Here is a 16,165-nt window from a genome sequence, read left to right on the forward strand (position 1 = left end):
ACAGTAGCTGTCAGCCATGATGCATGGACTGCAACCCTTTCTGGTGATAAGGAACTTCCAATAGGCAATGTGAATATGAGTGTCCTGGAAACTGTTGTCACTTAATTGTGTTGTCATCGCTCAGACTCGAGACTTGGAAGGGCTGAGGAAGTTCTGTCAGTTTGTGTGGTCAGACACTGTGTACTTTATAAAGATGTTTCTGTATAATCCCTGTGTAAACAGTGATGGTGGTCAACCTTAGAGGGTGTATTTCACAATAGAGAGAAGTGCAAAAGGAGAATGTGATTTTTGCCCCTTCCTTTGTAGAGTGTTTTCTTACAGACAGTGAGGGAACAATATAAGAACTCTGAATTCATTAAATACTTAATTTATCCTTAATTAAAAAGGAGTCATTTAAATAGGCTGCCCTTGAAAATAGCTATTACATTTGCAAATTGATAAATTTCATTGAAGAAGCCTTCTTTATGTAAAATACTGAATGTAAGTAACTGAAGAACATGTTATTGCATTGATGATTGATCTTTTTCGGTGATACTTGTGAGTTCATCAACTTTGCCTTACCACTGAAAAATGTCAATTTAGTGTTACTCTTAAATCTGGTTAGTGTGAAATTTGAGAAAAAGTGGTTTGTGGCTTGCAACAGCCCCCTTTGAAGCATGTGATTCAATTGCCCATAGACATTTGCACAATTTCACTGTCATGAGACTAAGTTGGTCAGAGAAATATATATAAAAGCTACTTGGCTGTTTCTGCTCCTACTTTATAGATTAAGTTTGTGATATAGGGATCCAACTTTTCAAGTCTCAGTGCTGGCAAAGCTGTGTATTTATGCTTGTAGCAAGGCTTTTTATAAAGGCTTTCAGCATCTCTTACCTGCAGTGATTAGACTGCTATAATGTTGAAAAAAAATCTCTTATAGAGAGATGAGTTTTGTAGTTCTTGTCTGAGAATCCTTTCCTTTTCCAGGAAGTAACACCACCGAAGGAGACCACTGCCTTTAGTTGCGCCGGTTGTTTGGTGTGATGCGTGCAGCTTCAGAGAGCTGCAGGTAAGATGCTGTTGTGTAGATGATCTCAGGGGTTGGAGTTAGAGCTGGGAAGATGTAGTGCAAACCATAAGCAGAGTAGAAGGGTGTCTCTGTAACATAGATAATTGCAGTGCACCTGATGGACAATCAGCCTTTGGAATGAAATCTGACTTTTGAGAATTAATGGGAGGTATGAACAAGTGCTTGATGATGCAAGTAGGGAGCCTTAGCCATTCTGCTGTAGAATTAGTTCAGACCAAGCACTAATGGTGCTTGGTCTGCACCATTAGTGCTTGGTCTGCACTAATTCTACAGTGCAGAATGTAGGCCAGCTCTTAGGTGAATGGCCCATATAGGAGCTGAACCCGCAGCCTTGGCATTATTGGTACCACACTCTAGCCAACTGAGCTCATCTCAGTGGCACAGTATGCCAACTTTTTAGGAGATGTGATTTCCTAGAGTGGAATAAGCTCACTTTCTACCTCAGTTCAATACCTATGTCACCAAGTAAATAAGGTGAAGTTTAATATATGTAGAGGAATTGTAATTAAGGAATGTATAATTGATTCCTTGTGAAGGAAGGTGGTGTTGTCTCCCACCTAATTTTAATAGCATTCTAAATGGTGTTATCTATATTGTCAGTGTCCTATAAGCTGCCTGTTGTATAAGAGAAAACTCAGAAAGGGAAGGCAGGGCATACTGTTAAGGATGGTGATATATGAATGGAGTAATTGTGCTACAGTCTCCTGCCAGAATAATGGAGGTGCTGTTCAAATCAGTGGACTCTGTGACTAGTTGCTGGTGAAGATAACACAGTTGTGACTTTTATGGTTGTGTGAATCTGGCAGCACAATGTTCAGTGTCCTTTTCACTGAGTCCCTGCCTGCCTTGATGCCACATGCCAGCTGTTCCATTGCAGGCATTTTTAGACTGCCTTCCTCTTCATCCTGTCTTCTGTTGCCCAGCTCAGTTGCCACCCCAGGAAGCAGCTGTCTTTTATGAAAGCAGGGTGGTGTTCTCCATACCAAGATGGCAACACAAGGGACATGATTTCATCTGTAAGCCTGGGCAGTAGCAGCAGCACAATTTCCTACTTGCCCCACCTGTAGAGCTCATACTGCTTTTATGTCAAACTCACTCATATGAGGAGAGAAATTTGTTGCTTGCCACTGTCCACATTCATCAGCAGGCAATGCAGAATATGGCAATGGTTGAATATGAATTATTCAGGGAAAATTCATGTGAGTGATGCCTTGGTTACCTTCTGCCACTTGCTCTGTGCTGTGTCTGGTTTTTGAGGAGTGACTTGTAGAAGTGCATGTGCTGCCAATGTGGAAAGGCTGCCTTTGGGTGCAGGATTTCAGGGTCATCAGGTGATATTTCTGTCTTTGCTGAGCTTGAGGCTTCATTGATTGCTCTGATGGACTTGAGAATGAAGACAAATTTTCCTCATTATTTCCTGTTTGACTTTTCTTGTTCTTTTGCAAAGCAGTTTAAAGTTAGGAAGATGACAGGTGTTGTATGATTCAAGAGGCTATTGCAGCAATGTAGTTTTCCAGCATGTGTTACTTACGGGCACTGCACTTTCTATGAGTCTCTCTTTCTGCCACCAAACTCTGTGTGTTGCAGCAGATCATTGTAGCTGTTTTACTGTGAACAACACTTGATTTAGAAAGGTGAGAGACATCTGTGGGTTTCACAGTTCTAGCCTGGCTGAGGTCATTCAGTCAGACTGGTGTGTCCGTGAGGGCTGTTTGGCATCACTGGAGCTGCTGAATTGCCACTGTTGCTGGCAGCCCTGCCTGCGGTCCTGTACTGACTTGTGGGCAGCCTGATCTCCCTCTGGGAGAACATGACCTGCCACGCTGCTGTGGAATGCATTTCACCTTCTCAAGGAAACACAGCTGTGATCACACATACGATAGGCAGCATCCTACTTTGCTCAACATCATGATGGGGGTGAGGAATGTTAATTTCTATACCAGGAAAAAACTACATACCTCTCTAGTTCGGGGTGATGTTAATATTGAACTTTTTTCCTGGGTTTGAACAACTGTAACAAGATGGTCAAAAGCTCAATTTGTTTGAATAATGAACATCTGAATAATGTTTGAGTAATGAACATGGTCTTTTTGTCCATGTCTCAGATGGCAGCTTATTTTAAAGAGAATTAATGGGTGCATTATGCAATATTTCTGTAGTTCTTATCAGCCCTAGCTGACAGAATCTTTTACTGATGGTTTGAGATGTTCCTGACTTAATTCAGTATATACTGCTTGTAATTATATCTTCATTTGAAGCTTTTGAAATTAAAACACCTTTTCATGATCTTTTCTTGCTCATAATATTAAATTAACCATTTATTTGGGGCTAAAATAAACATATATTTTAATTAAATTAAATATTTTTATTTTATAAAAATAAAATACAAAATAGTTTAGAATCAGTTAGGTGGGAGAACTGATAATGAGGAATAGTGAGACAGTTTTGTGAAAATTTATAGGATTTTGGTATTTATGGAAGAGGGTGATAGTCTTAGCTCCTTGTATAGGTAAACTGGGACCCTGAGAGGCAGCACTGGCATTTTGAGGTGCACGTCGTAACTTTGTCTTTTAATGTATGATTGGTTAACTTTTAAAGTAGTTGGTTTAACTTCATCTCTCTGAGTATTCTGTGTCTTACTTCACTAAGAGTATGGGAACAATTTTGATCTTAATTTCTAAATTCTACAGACAATTTCAGTGGAGGTTTTTCATTATCACATGAAGGTTATTTTAAACTCTCTGTGTTAGAATGTGTGTTCTGGCCTTTTCTTATTAATAATAATAATTTTGAGATCTGAGTGTAGCTTGTGGAGAAAGCCCACATGCAAAGGCTTGTTCTTGGCTTTTAATGCATGTTTGTTTTTGTAGCAGAAATTCTGTGCTGATCTTGAAAGAGATAAAATCTGCATGCTAGCAGAATTAATATGGGGAAGAGAAAGGTAACAGAAAAAAGTTGAATTAAGATCCCAATATTATATCACCAGGAAGGTGGTGCAGTAAGTCTGAATCTATTATATTCTAGTCCATTGTATTCTAAGACTTGACCTTCTGAATTACCATAGACTTAGTTTTGACTAGAAGGTGACATGCTGATGTGAGTTCTTGCAGTTGGTTTGGTGGGTGAAGCAGTTCTACCAGTTTGAAGCAGTCTGTCTCAGGTAGCAACATGAAATTCACATAATATACTCCCCCCTCCTCCCCCTCCCAGCAGTGTTATATTAGATGAACTGGTTTAAATATTGTTTACAGGCTGGAATTAAAATCCTGTTGTGGTCTTGGAAAGACCAAATATTTTGACTAGATTGTTAGAGAAATTAACATATTGCTTCCATTTCTTAATTAAAGCTTTCATTAAAAAACTTCATTATCTTGAAGGAATTTTGTAGTCATTAATTAGATTTTAGGTGAAATGGGTAACCATCTCTTTGGATGTATACAGAGTTACTTATTTAGAGAAATACATTTTCATTGTTACATATACTTAAAGTGAACTTTCTTTTCTCTTCACGAAGTTTAATGGCAGTAAAAAAAAAAAAAACATCTGGAGAGGAACTGCGGGATTTATTGATATCTGAAGCTTTGTGTGATAATACTCACTGAGCAAGTGGTTGTGGATTCATAAGTATCATTGCTGGTCAAAAATAATGTCTTACTAATTTTAATGACCATCATGAAATCTGGTAACTTCTGTGGAAGGAAATGTCTGAGAGATTATTATCAGTGTTTAAGAAAACAGTGCCTGTGAAATTTTGTAGCAGTTTAATTCCTATCTACAGCCTCCATAAAGTCCAGCATTGCTATCCTTACAAGCAAAAGGCTTTAAATGCCAAGTGATAGGAAGAGAGAGTGGGGGAGGGAAGTATGCATCTGTTTATAAGAGCAGACATGAAAAACTTTACTTGGAATTCTTCCATAAAACCTCAAACCTTGAATGCAGACTGATCGATGCATCCTTTTTTTAATTCCATGGAGTTCACCCCTTCCCTCCTCTCACCTTTTACCCAAATTAAAATATGCAAACATTGAAATTAGGAAGATGAAAGGTTTTGTCAAAAGTCTGAGAAACTTCAGGTCTGTTGCCATGAATAAAGAAAAATCCAGCCTTGACTGGAGTTGTGGCAAATTGGTATAATGGAGTACTAATTCCAGATAGTGGGCTTGTTCTTTAACAGAAACGCTGAAATTATCTAAAAAAACATTATGTTGTGAGGTACAGAGAAAAAATGACATTAAGTTCCCGCATGAAACCTTTTATCACCCATATTGGACTTGACCAAATCACTTTATCATCTTCCCTTTATTTCAGGCCATAGATTCCTTTTTTTTTTTCTTTTTTAATATCCACGGAGTCATGGTTATAGCTTCAAGAGAGAGGGATTTTTAAGAAAAGTACTGTAGGAGAATCTGAGATGGAGGTGGGACAGTAAGTCACCAAGTCAACGAGTTCTTGCTACTGTCATATGAACATTGCTCTGATAACTGATTGTGCTACACTTGGATTTGGGGAATGTTTTTTTCCCAACATTACACACATCAGGATTTTATGAAGGTAAATGCTTATAAAAGATATTTTTTCAGTTATGTTGCTATATATAATTTTTTTAGTCACTGAAGTTTGCTTAGATCTCAAGGCTTTGCAGTAAGCAGACATGGGAAACATTAGGGATGAAGTGAGGTTTTACATGCTATGTCATCATAAGGAATGCTAGTTTTCTATATACAAAATGGTACCAGAAAGCTGGAATTGTGTTGGAATTCTCTGTTTAGACACCTCTCACAGGGAGTATGGTGACAGATTCCTTAAATGTTTTGTGAGTTGTGTGGGTGATGAAACACGTGGCTCTTATTAGACTCTGGAGAGGATACAAAATATTTTTAAAGGTACTTAACTGGTGAGGGAGTTCAAAAAGCATTGCATTCGGTGTTCTTAAAAGTATTTACAGCTTGTGTCTGACTTTGTTAAGCTAGCTTCTGATTTGCTTACATTTGTGTAAAGCAAATGGATTTGGAAATTCTGTTAGTTCCTTGTAGTGCTTTGTAAAGAGTTGTTATGAGAAAAGTGTTATGGAACAACTGAAAACTTGCGCTGAATAGGTGTACAAATGTATATATTAATTCCTACTATAATAAATAAGATTCATGTAAAGAAAAAATTATGTTCTTAGAAGTCAACCACAGTTGCAGTGCTGGACACCAGAGCGGGTTCCTAAAAACATTCTGCCTGTATTTTACATGAAAGTGAACTTTTTCTGTTGTTGGGCTTAATGAGGGATGATCAGATGATTTTCTGATATTCTGACAGCCAGAAAAAATTACTGTATCTTTTCTCTGGGCTCATTTGTATTATTGAAACCCGCCACTTTTTCACAAAAGCTTGGTGCAGTGCTTCACAATTTCATTTGACTTCTAAATTAATATTAAAAATGCCTTTTCTGTCACTCTCGCTCCTCCTTCTTCGCATTGGCTGCAGTCAAAAGTGTGGTTGATTTAGCGTGAACAAGCTGAAGAAAACCCACAGATAAGAGGGCCTTAATTATATTTAGCTGTGGAGGATGGGACCGATTGAAGTATCTTGAGCTGCCATGTAACAGCTGCCAGGCAGTGACTGACTGGAGTGCTTGAGCCCAGCACAGTAATGGTGTAACAGGGAGTCATCTGTCACCCTGTGAATGGCACACTTCGTGGCAGTTAGGCTAATTTTCATTTTGTAATTGAGATTGACTAAGTGTGCCCATGGCTTGTTGCCACAATAATTCAAATTTTGTGAGCTATCTGGAATATCCAGATTGATTTCATTTAAATGTCTTGAGCTCTAAAAACTCCTGCTTCTGTGTGTTTTTGGAAAGGGAGATCCTTTCAGTGTAGTGAGGCAGCTCTCGGTGGTGCTGCGGCAGCTGGGTGTGGGCAGCGCTGCTGTGGTGCTGTGACAGCTGCCGCACGGAGGTGTGGCCAGCTGGACTGGCCCTGAAGGGACACCAGCTTGGGAGCTGGGCTGCTTCACAACAAAGGCTTCAGAGCACAGTAATTCTCTCTGATACTGTCAGTGTTGGATCCTGGCAAGAATAGAAGATTAAGACGTGAAGCAAGACTTCCCAGCTGGTCAAATGGGACTGGGTGATTTCCTAAATGGATGGCTGCACCACCGCCACTGTAGGTTCCAATACCTTTAGGAAGTTTTGATCAAATAATTAATCTGGGTGGTTTGGGGATTTGTTTTTAAAAATTCTTCTATTTTTAGTTTTTAAACTTTCTCAGACCTAGGAATTGTGCTGCTTGATTATCTATCATGAAGAGAAACACTATTTTATTAAAACCTGGACTGCTGGAGGATTCTATTGCTTTTTCAGAGTTCCTACAATATAAGAATTGGAAAATTATCATTCCCTTTTTATTTTCTAACATTATGATATTGTAATTGTTGTAGCTTTCCCCCTGGGAAAATTTGTTTTCTGAGGTGAAGACCTTGGATGTATCTAATCTGTCTTTGAGCTGAAGGTATTAAGTAGTCCTTGTCATCATCCTTATCCTTGCTTCTTTTCCCTGCACCTTCCAGTTTCATTTCAGGGAGGGTATATGAACTACAGCAACTATATGGTATTGAAGCTGAGTGCAGTCTGGTCTTATGCTGCAGCATCCTGCTTGCTTTGCACTGCTCCTTTCATAATAATTCTTTCATAGTAATTTAATAATAATTAATGTTGAAATATAAATAATTTAATAATAATATCATAATAATTCTTACTACTGTTTGCTTATTTGACAATTAAATTTTTGGAGGACTAAAAATTAGTTATGACCTTTCCTAGACAATAATAATGACTGAATTCACATGCATTGCTATTTATAATTACAGTGGCTTTTTTACCCTTCTTCCATATGCTTTTCTCTGCTGTTTTTATTACAGAATAATTTCTCCTTGTGAGATGATCTTGTATTTTTAAAATCAGTTTAATCTACTCCTGAACATTTTGCATCACCTGCACAGTTGTTGAACTTACTTCTTTTGAGAGTGTACATGAATGAATGAGACATTGCTGGTTGTGGTGGAGAGCCCTCTTTATCTCCCTGTTTTGTATCTGAGCACTCGACTACTCTTGTGCATTTGCCTAATTTCTCTGTACCCGAATCCTGCTTGCTGTCAGACTCAGCCGCACTACTGTTCATTCCCAGTGGAGGTTTCTCATGAGGCTGATAGAAATGTATGGCATGTTGTTCCAAATGTTTCCAGAATGTGGGCCTGGTGGGCTGTTGGGCTGGACCGTGCTGTGGACTGGTGTAGTGCAATGTTGCAGGAGCAGTTGGCCAAAATGTGAGTTGTGATACATTGTATAAGAACCAAGGGTAAAGCTTCGCTATGAAGCTTCACTATGAATATTCATATTCACTATGAATATTTTTTAATATCTTGCTAAAATATATCCTCCTAGTAAACTGTTTTCGAGTGCAGTTGGTTCCTGCAAGGTGTGCTCTGGATCTGTAGCTCATTTTGTCTGCTCTGTCTGCTCTTACCTAAGAGCTGGAACAAAAAATTCAGTGTGTGTTCGTATGGTTCTGGACTCCCAGTAAGCAGGGAGTGATCAGGTCAGCAGCACAAAGGTATGATTGACTGATTTGTATTCGACCCTGTCTGTTACTAAGCAGCAGATGTTAGGCCTTGTTTAGTCAACACTGATTATTTGCTTATAAAATACTCATAGGTCCTATGGAAGTAAACCCTAAGGTTTGATTGATCTACCAGTAAAAGATGCTTATTTTACTTGTAAAAGAGTATTTTTTTAAATTTTGAAAATGCATTTATTTTCGTGGGATTTGACATACATAAATTCAAGCTGCAGTTTGGGGAATTGGGTGATTAAAGAACATACTTTTTGGCTGTTTCAGCTCTTTTTGTACTTTCTTTTATATCTAATTTCATTTTGAAATTCAGCATGTATTTGTAAAGATACCTTTTAAACCAAGATGTTTGTGACTGTGTTCACAGGGGTTTTCGGATTGGGGAAGAGACAAGGATCTGACTCTGTTTTAGAAGGCTTGATTTATTATTTTATTATATATATTACATTAAAACTATACTAAAAGAATATAAGAAAAGGTTTCATTAGAAGGCTAGCTAAGAATAGAATAGCAAAGAATGATAACAAAGGTTTGTGGCTCAGCTCTCTGTCCGAGTCAGCTGGGCTTTGATTGTCCATTAATTACAGACAACTCTATGAGACTAATCACAGATCTACCTGTTGCATTCCACAGCAGCAGATAACCATTGTTTACATTTTGTTCTTGAGGCCTCTCAGCTTCTCAGGAGGAAAAATCCTAAGGAAAGGACTTTTCATAAAAGATGTCTGCAAAAGATGTTCATGTTTGAAAACTGTTGAGTTGTCTGATATTTAGCTGCCCTAAATGTAAATGATTCACTTGGAAATGACGTGGCTTGGTTAGTTAAAATTATTCACATGTGTGCAGATGAGCTGTAAAGCAGAATTACTTGAACTGCTTTCCACAAGGCACATAGCTAGTGTTTATTTACTAAACTTCTGCTTATTTTTGGTTATTATATAATGATAATATAATTCAATTCACTTTCTCTCACATCAAGTGTTTAGGAGACCTGTTTTCTACCAGTGACTGACAGTCTGCAGGGTATTTTTAGAGTGAGCCTACAAAACAAGGGGATTACTGCCTTATATCTCTGCTCTTAAACCTCTTAGCATATTGTTTAGGACCATAGTCGGAGTTCCAGTTGCTGTGGTGTCTGATGAATTGGGACATTTGCTTTATAATAGTTATTGATGGAGAAAATGAGGCTTGCTTTCTTTTATTTGCTGAATTTCACAGGTTTGTGAGAGGCAAATTATTTATCTTACACCTACTAGAAGGGGCATTGCATATCCTTAGGAATAACTTCTGCCTTGCAATGATCAAACTTGTATTTTTGTGACAGTTTAGGAGTCTGAATGTTTATTTTGGTGATACTTCTGTAACATAACATTGTGGAATACTGACTTCTGTGTTAATTGCTGCAGTCTGGAGGTATTTATGCTTGAAAAGTATATTGTACAAAATCCTAAGCTTTAGGACATAGCCTCTGGTAGTTGAATGTTTTAGCCACATAATTGTTAGCAGTGTGTTGGAGTACAGTTCATTATTTCATTTCCTGATATTTCATAAGCTGTTTGCAATTTTTGTTTAAGTCTGGCTTTTGCCAGTAAAATGTTGCTGTCATAACATTGTTTTTCCCCCTTCTTCCACCCTCATCTGTGGTGCAGATAGAATTGTCGAGTGCTCTGGAAAGAATTGTGGCGTGCTCACACGATACCTTAGCTCAGGTGTAAGACAGCAAGAGATCTGATGGATTTGAGGATGTCTTGTACTTCACATCATATGATAACAATGCATCACAATTTCAAAGAATGCTGTCAGAGACATTATTGTCACAGCTCTGATCTCTTTGGTCTTACATAAAGAGTTTAAGGTTGCCATTTCTGCTTTATTTTCAAAGTAAGATCTAAATAGTACTTTCACTGCTGAAAGGTGAGTTTTCTACAGCTTCAGTAGACTTTTAGTTATGTATCCAATAATTTATCTTCAGCAAGGAAAATCCCCTTAATTTAAACTCTAAATAATAATAACAACAACAACAAAATGTGTTTGCTGGCTGAACAAATGAATAAATGCTTAACTTTTATGCATATTTTAATAGGATGCTTACTTGTAGTATTGTATGATGAGATGTTAATTGGGTAATGAAAGGGTGCATGGGTTGGAAAGCCGCGTGGTGAATAATGTGGTTAGTCAGCCTGTATTGCGAAACAGGGCTGTTAACGTTTTAGTGAGCATGCTCATACGGTTACTTGCCTTCATTTGCTTCAGTGTGACAGTGCTGGATTTAATTAGATTTTATGGGGTCTAAACTTACAAAAAGGCTCAAAGTTCTGCATTCAGAATCTGACACATGGGGTGACCTTTTCTTCCTTAGAAGATAAGGGTACTCTGTGTGCTTGTGCTGGTGAATAATTGCAGAGAAGCTGTTGCAGGGCAATTGCAGCAAGTTTTGGCTAACCTTTACAGTAGGCTTGGAGAGATAGGACATTACATGTTTTTGTACTGTGTAAGTGGGAGAGGAGGGGAGAGCGTTTGCTTAGCAGCAATGCTTAATAAGGATTTTTCAGAGAAGTAAAGCTCCATCCTAGCAGCTTCATAATAGACAGGGACAGACTATTTACCTTGGCAGCTCTCAGCTTGCTTTCCTAGCTTGCCTCTTTTTTATAAATGAAATGTTCTTACATTGTCATCTTAAATTTAGGGACTCAAATTTTACATTAGAGAGCAGAAGAGATCTAAATGTTTTAAACTGCTTCTACTTGTGTTTGTACTGCAGGTAAGCCTGCCAAACCCAAACATAATCCTAAGAGAATGACTTGAAACAAGCATATTTCCTCAGTGATGTCCTCGTGTCCTGGTTATAGCCAAGATTTACGATAATGTTCAAGTGTCGGCAGTGAACTGTATTTTATTGGAAAAAGCAATGTGAAATACTCTTCTGGAATATGGAAGTGGGCTGTTCACATTTCCTGGTGCATTTCATAGTACGATTGAGGTTTTCATAATGCTCAAAAGATAGCTATTAAACATTAGTCTGTGGACAAGTTGTGACCCGGTTGTACTTGCACAAGAACTCAGAGCCACTGAGCTTTCTAAGGATACAGATCTTCACAGCCATGTGGAGGAATGTCTCTGGAGTGTTTTCCTAGTAAGTAGGTTAGGTAAACACATTTTTTCAACAAGATTAAGATTATTTGCATTTCTTAGGTGTGAAATATCAGGTAACTTTGGCAGGAAGAATGCATCCTGATTCAGGAAGCTTTGATGTCAAAAAATGTGAGAAAAACATATTAGAAATGGATGAGTTTTTTGCTCTGGGTTTCAGACTCTTTGGCTTGGCCCTTCAGCAGTATTAGATGTATTTCACTGGGGAAGAGCGCATAAGGGAGCAGATGGTTGTGCAGCTGCTTAGCCCTCACCTGTGTGTGGCCAGGAGGCAGTACTGGTATGAATGAGACCTTTTTTTTTTTTCTTTTAAATTACTTAACCTGATAGTATCGAGTTAATTGAATTTGTTTTACATGGAGGCTTGTAAATTCTAGAATGATCCCTATAACACATTTTCCTTAAAACTCTATTTCCCTGCTGTCTGAAGTGCACACCTCTAGGAATTTTGTCCCTGTGTCAGTACTACACCTGGTGGTTCACGCTCCTGGGAGGACTTTGCACTGCAGATCAGGAGGATGGCACCCGGAGTGGGAGGGTGGGTGTGGGGCAGGGGGGTGTTCCCTCCTGCCCCCGGATACTCTGCATTTGTTGCAGGCTGCAGAGAGTACTTTGCCCTTGTTTGACCCATGACTTTCTTTTTTTTTTCTAAATTAGTAAATAGGAAACACTATTACGTTCTGAAAGAAAACGGATTGTAATCCCAAACCTGCCAAATGGTTTTTAAAAGCTGACTGAAGACTTAATACCCATTTTTATCCTTTTTCATTGCAAACAGAAAAGATAATAGATAATTGAATGCAGATTAAATAACCTTTGTGAAGGCTAGAGTTCATAAGAAAGATAAAAAATGTTTGTGCTGTTTTTTTGTCCTGAGTTGAAACTCTAAGTGGTTGCTTAGTGAAGTATGTAGTACACCCTAGCTTACAATCTAACCAGTTGAATTTGTGCATGCAATTTGGGTCCCCAGGTATCCATATTGTCCTTCTGCCCTGCAGATTCTCTAGTTTGGATTACTCAGTAGCAACAACTGCTCTGCAAGAAGCAGCTCTCCACAGTGCAAATGAATTGCTTATCTAAAGGTATGGCTACGTGGGTAAACTCTTGCAAAGCTAAGCTCCAAGTTTGCATCATCAGCAGCTTCCTCCTGATCTAACTCCAGTTAATTTGAAAGCTTACCCATCTCCCACTGAAGGGTAAATTGCTGGCTTGTGCTCACTGAAGGGTAAAAGTGAACACAATTGTACAGCAGAGCAGCTAACAAGACATGAATTAACATGCTGGTTTATCTTGCAGTAATTTGTTCTGCAGCCATACCCTGATGATGCACAAGGCAGTGAAGCTGAGTGCTTCAACATGCACTTTTATCCATGACAGTGTTGTTTCTGTTTCTGTTGTTTCTGACAACTCTGCCCCAAGTTGTCAGTGGACTGATAGAGGTGTAAATGGTGGTTTTTCTGTTGGTCAGAAGAATAGTGATGTTCCAGCTCTCCTTAAATTGCCTTTGGAGCTGTTTCCAAAATACATAAATTTGCATAAAAATAAATGGTAACATAAATTTAAAAACTCATTTGTCTTTTTGATACCTTTTCTAGGTAGGTGCTTTGAGAAATGGTCTAATGTCTAGCTTCATGTTGAAATCTCTTGAATTAGAAAAGTGGTAGAGATATTAATGTCGTGTAGATGGTTTTGTTTTGCTTTGTTGGGGTTTCTTTTGCCTTTTTTTTTACCTCCAGTGGGAATGACCATTTAGATACTCATCTGTCTGCAGTAAGATAACCTTGAAATCTACCAGGACCCAATGTGGCTGTTTCCTTATTTCTCCATAAGGCTCAGGACTTTGAGCCTTTGTTTACAGTTTGTCTCTGATGTAATGTTATGTTTTGTGATTTAATTAGATTTTGAGTTCCCTATCTTGACTTTTCACTAGGTTTTCTGACTTCCAGACAAAATTAGTAAAAATTTCAGCGCTTAATTGGAGCAATTCACTGTGCTTCTCTTCTGAATCCTCAAATATGCAGCCTGTGTGAATTGTTCTATTTAACACTTTCCCATCAGGTGACAACTCTAGTCATGTTGTCCTGACATCCATGTTACCAGCAAATTAGGTATTTATAGGACATACTGTTTTGCAGCCTACTTGCAAGTCTGATATTTCAGTGTGGCCATTGGAGAGAGCTTGCTGGTTGCCTGACAAGAAATTAATTTTGCTGTTTGTCAGCATTTTTATCAGATAGAATAAGCTATTTTTAAACTGTTTGTTGCCAACATGACCTCAAAATCAGAACATGTAGGAAAATGGGTTTGGTTTTTGGTGAAAAGGAAATACTTTGGGCAAAGTGCCACTTCAATTTCTCATACAAAATGTAGTTGAGGAACTCTTATTCTTATCCTCCCCTGGGGATTGAGATTCCTGGTCAGAATAAATGTCAGATAAGGCGCCAGTCTCTTGGGCACCAGTAACGCCCGGGAGGGAGAAGTCCAACAGAATGCTCGCATAAGCAAATGTTATGATAAGGCAATTAGACTGTGATTTTCCACAAGTGGCACAGTGCTGTGTGCTGTCCTCAGTCCTTGCTCTGCTATTCACTCAAGTTTTTGAGATTCAGAGTTACCTTGAGATCTTCAAAGCTGACATGAGCCTTATTGCATCTAATTGTGTCTCCTTAAAAGTCCCTTTTGGCAGAGTGGAGTATCTGTGTCCATTTGTCCCTTGCTGGAGTGCAGGGTCTGGCAGCTGGGCTGTAAGCCATGTGCTGACCAGATATCTGCACTTTACACTGAAGCAGCTGGAGCAGTGGTTTTGCTCTGGCACTGCCAGTCTGCAGCAGGGACAAGAGTGGGTGTCTGTCCTTATGAGCTGAGATGCTATGCAGAGATTTGCTGCAGTATGTTTCACCTGCCCAAGGTGATTGAATGGCATCCCTTGAAATTCTGATTCCTTCAGACAGATGCACAGAGTCCTCCATCTGCAGTTTGTAAGACAAAATACATAATTAATATTGCTGTGATGCCTCTCTAAGCCTTGATGGAGAATAGAAGCTTTACAGCTCCTCTGAATACTTTGAGAATTGCCTTTGCACATTCAGAGATTTTGAAATGGCTTATAGCTTGTAAGATAAACAATGTTTATAGAAGTGTGTTATGATTTAGCCCGAGATGGCAACTAAGCCCCATTCAGCTGCTTGCTCACTCTTCCCAGTGGGATGGGCAAGGGAGTCAGAAGAGCAAAAGTGAAAACTTCATGGGTTGAGATAAAGATAGATAAATGCCACAGAGGCAAGCAAAGCAAGAAATTAATTTAATGCTTCCCATGGGCAGTCAGGTGTTTGGCCATTGCCAGGAGAGCAGGGCTCTATCGCACACAGCAGTTACTTGGGAGGACACTGTTACTCTGAATGTTACCCTTTTCCTTTTGTCCTTCCTTCTGTCTTTACTTCCCTCCCCCCGGTTTTACTCGCTGGGTGTGATGCCATATGCTGTGGGACATGCCTGTGGTCAGCTGGGATCATTCTCCCAGCTGTGTCCCCCTCACAACTTTTTGTGCCCTGGAGCCAGCTCAATGGTAGGGTGGGGTGAGAAGCAGAAAAGACCTTGATTTAGTGTAAACACTCCTTAGCAACAACTAAACCGATGTGTTATCAACATTTTTCTCAGCCTAAATCCAAAACACAGCACTGTATCAGCTACTGGGAAGAAAATTAACTCTGTCCCAGCTGAAAGCAGAACAGAGTTGCTTCAGCTTACTGAGTGATAAGAAATGCGCACGGTTTTTATTTTGCACATAGGTTCTAATCTCTGAATCCACTCAAATATTTTATGTTCCTAGATATGACAAGCATTTTGTAGCTATGAAGGAATGAAGTTAACAGTTCTTTATAACCCGATAATTGTGATTGAGAATCCTTCAGCAATTTCCCATCCCTGCACTTACTGGCTGTTCAGGTACCTACTAGGGACAGTTGCCTATAGCCTTCAGCAGACATCCCAACCCTTCACTTAATTTGCATTTGGATTTGGGCTGCTTGGAGGGTCTCACCTTGTTGCTTTCAAATGCTCATCAAGTAACTTTGAGCACAATGTTTGCTGTAAAAGTGGTCTTTGGTGTGGCTGTTTTCTGCTGTAGAAATACTGCAGGAATTATCCCCTAAGCTGAAAGGACCCAGAATGCTGCAAGACCCAGGAGTGTTGGCATTCAGGTGCCACTGAACTTGTGCATGTGACTGTTATGCTTATTTGCACTTAAACAATTAACATCACCACACTTAAATCACCCAGTCCTAGTGATACAGTGGTGTTTTCTTTATCCATGGGTATATCTTTGAATTAT

At 39.0% G+C, this 16,165-nt stretch overlaps 1 protein-coding gene across 10 annotated transcripts in view; it reads left to right on the top strand.

Annotated features, from left to right (window-relative positions):
* Positions 1 to 16,165, top strand: part of NUMB (NUMB endocytic adaptor protein) — a 92,270-nt gene that overhangs the window by 39,733 nt on the left and 36,372 nt on the right. Inside the window, exon 2 of one of the 10 annotated variants that reach the window (XM_054275010.1) lies at positions 967 to 1,048. The exons of the other annotated variants lie outside the window; for them this stretch is intronic. The gene's annotated coding sequence lies outside the window, so the exon portion shown is untranslated. The remainder of the gene's footprint in view (positions 1 to 966; positions 1,049 to 16,165) is intronic. 10 annotated transcript variants of the gene reach the window in all.

Source organism: Melozone crissalis, unplaced genomic scaffold (assembly GCF_028551555.1).
Source record: "Melozone crissalis strain CALT ecotype California unplaced genomic scaffold, PUWL_Pcris_2 ptg000018l_1, whole genome shotgun sequence".
NCBI lineage: Eukaryota > Metazoa > Chordata > Aves > Passeriformes > Passerellidae > Melozone > Melozone crissalis.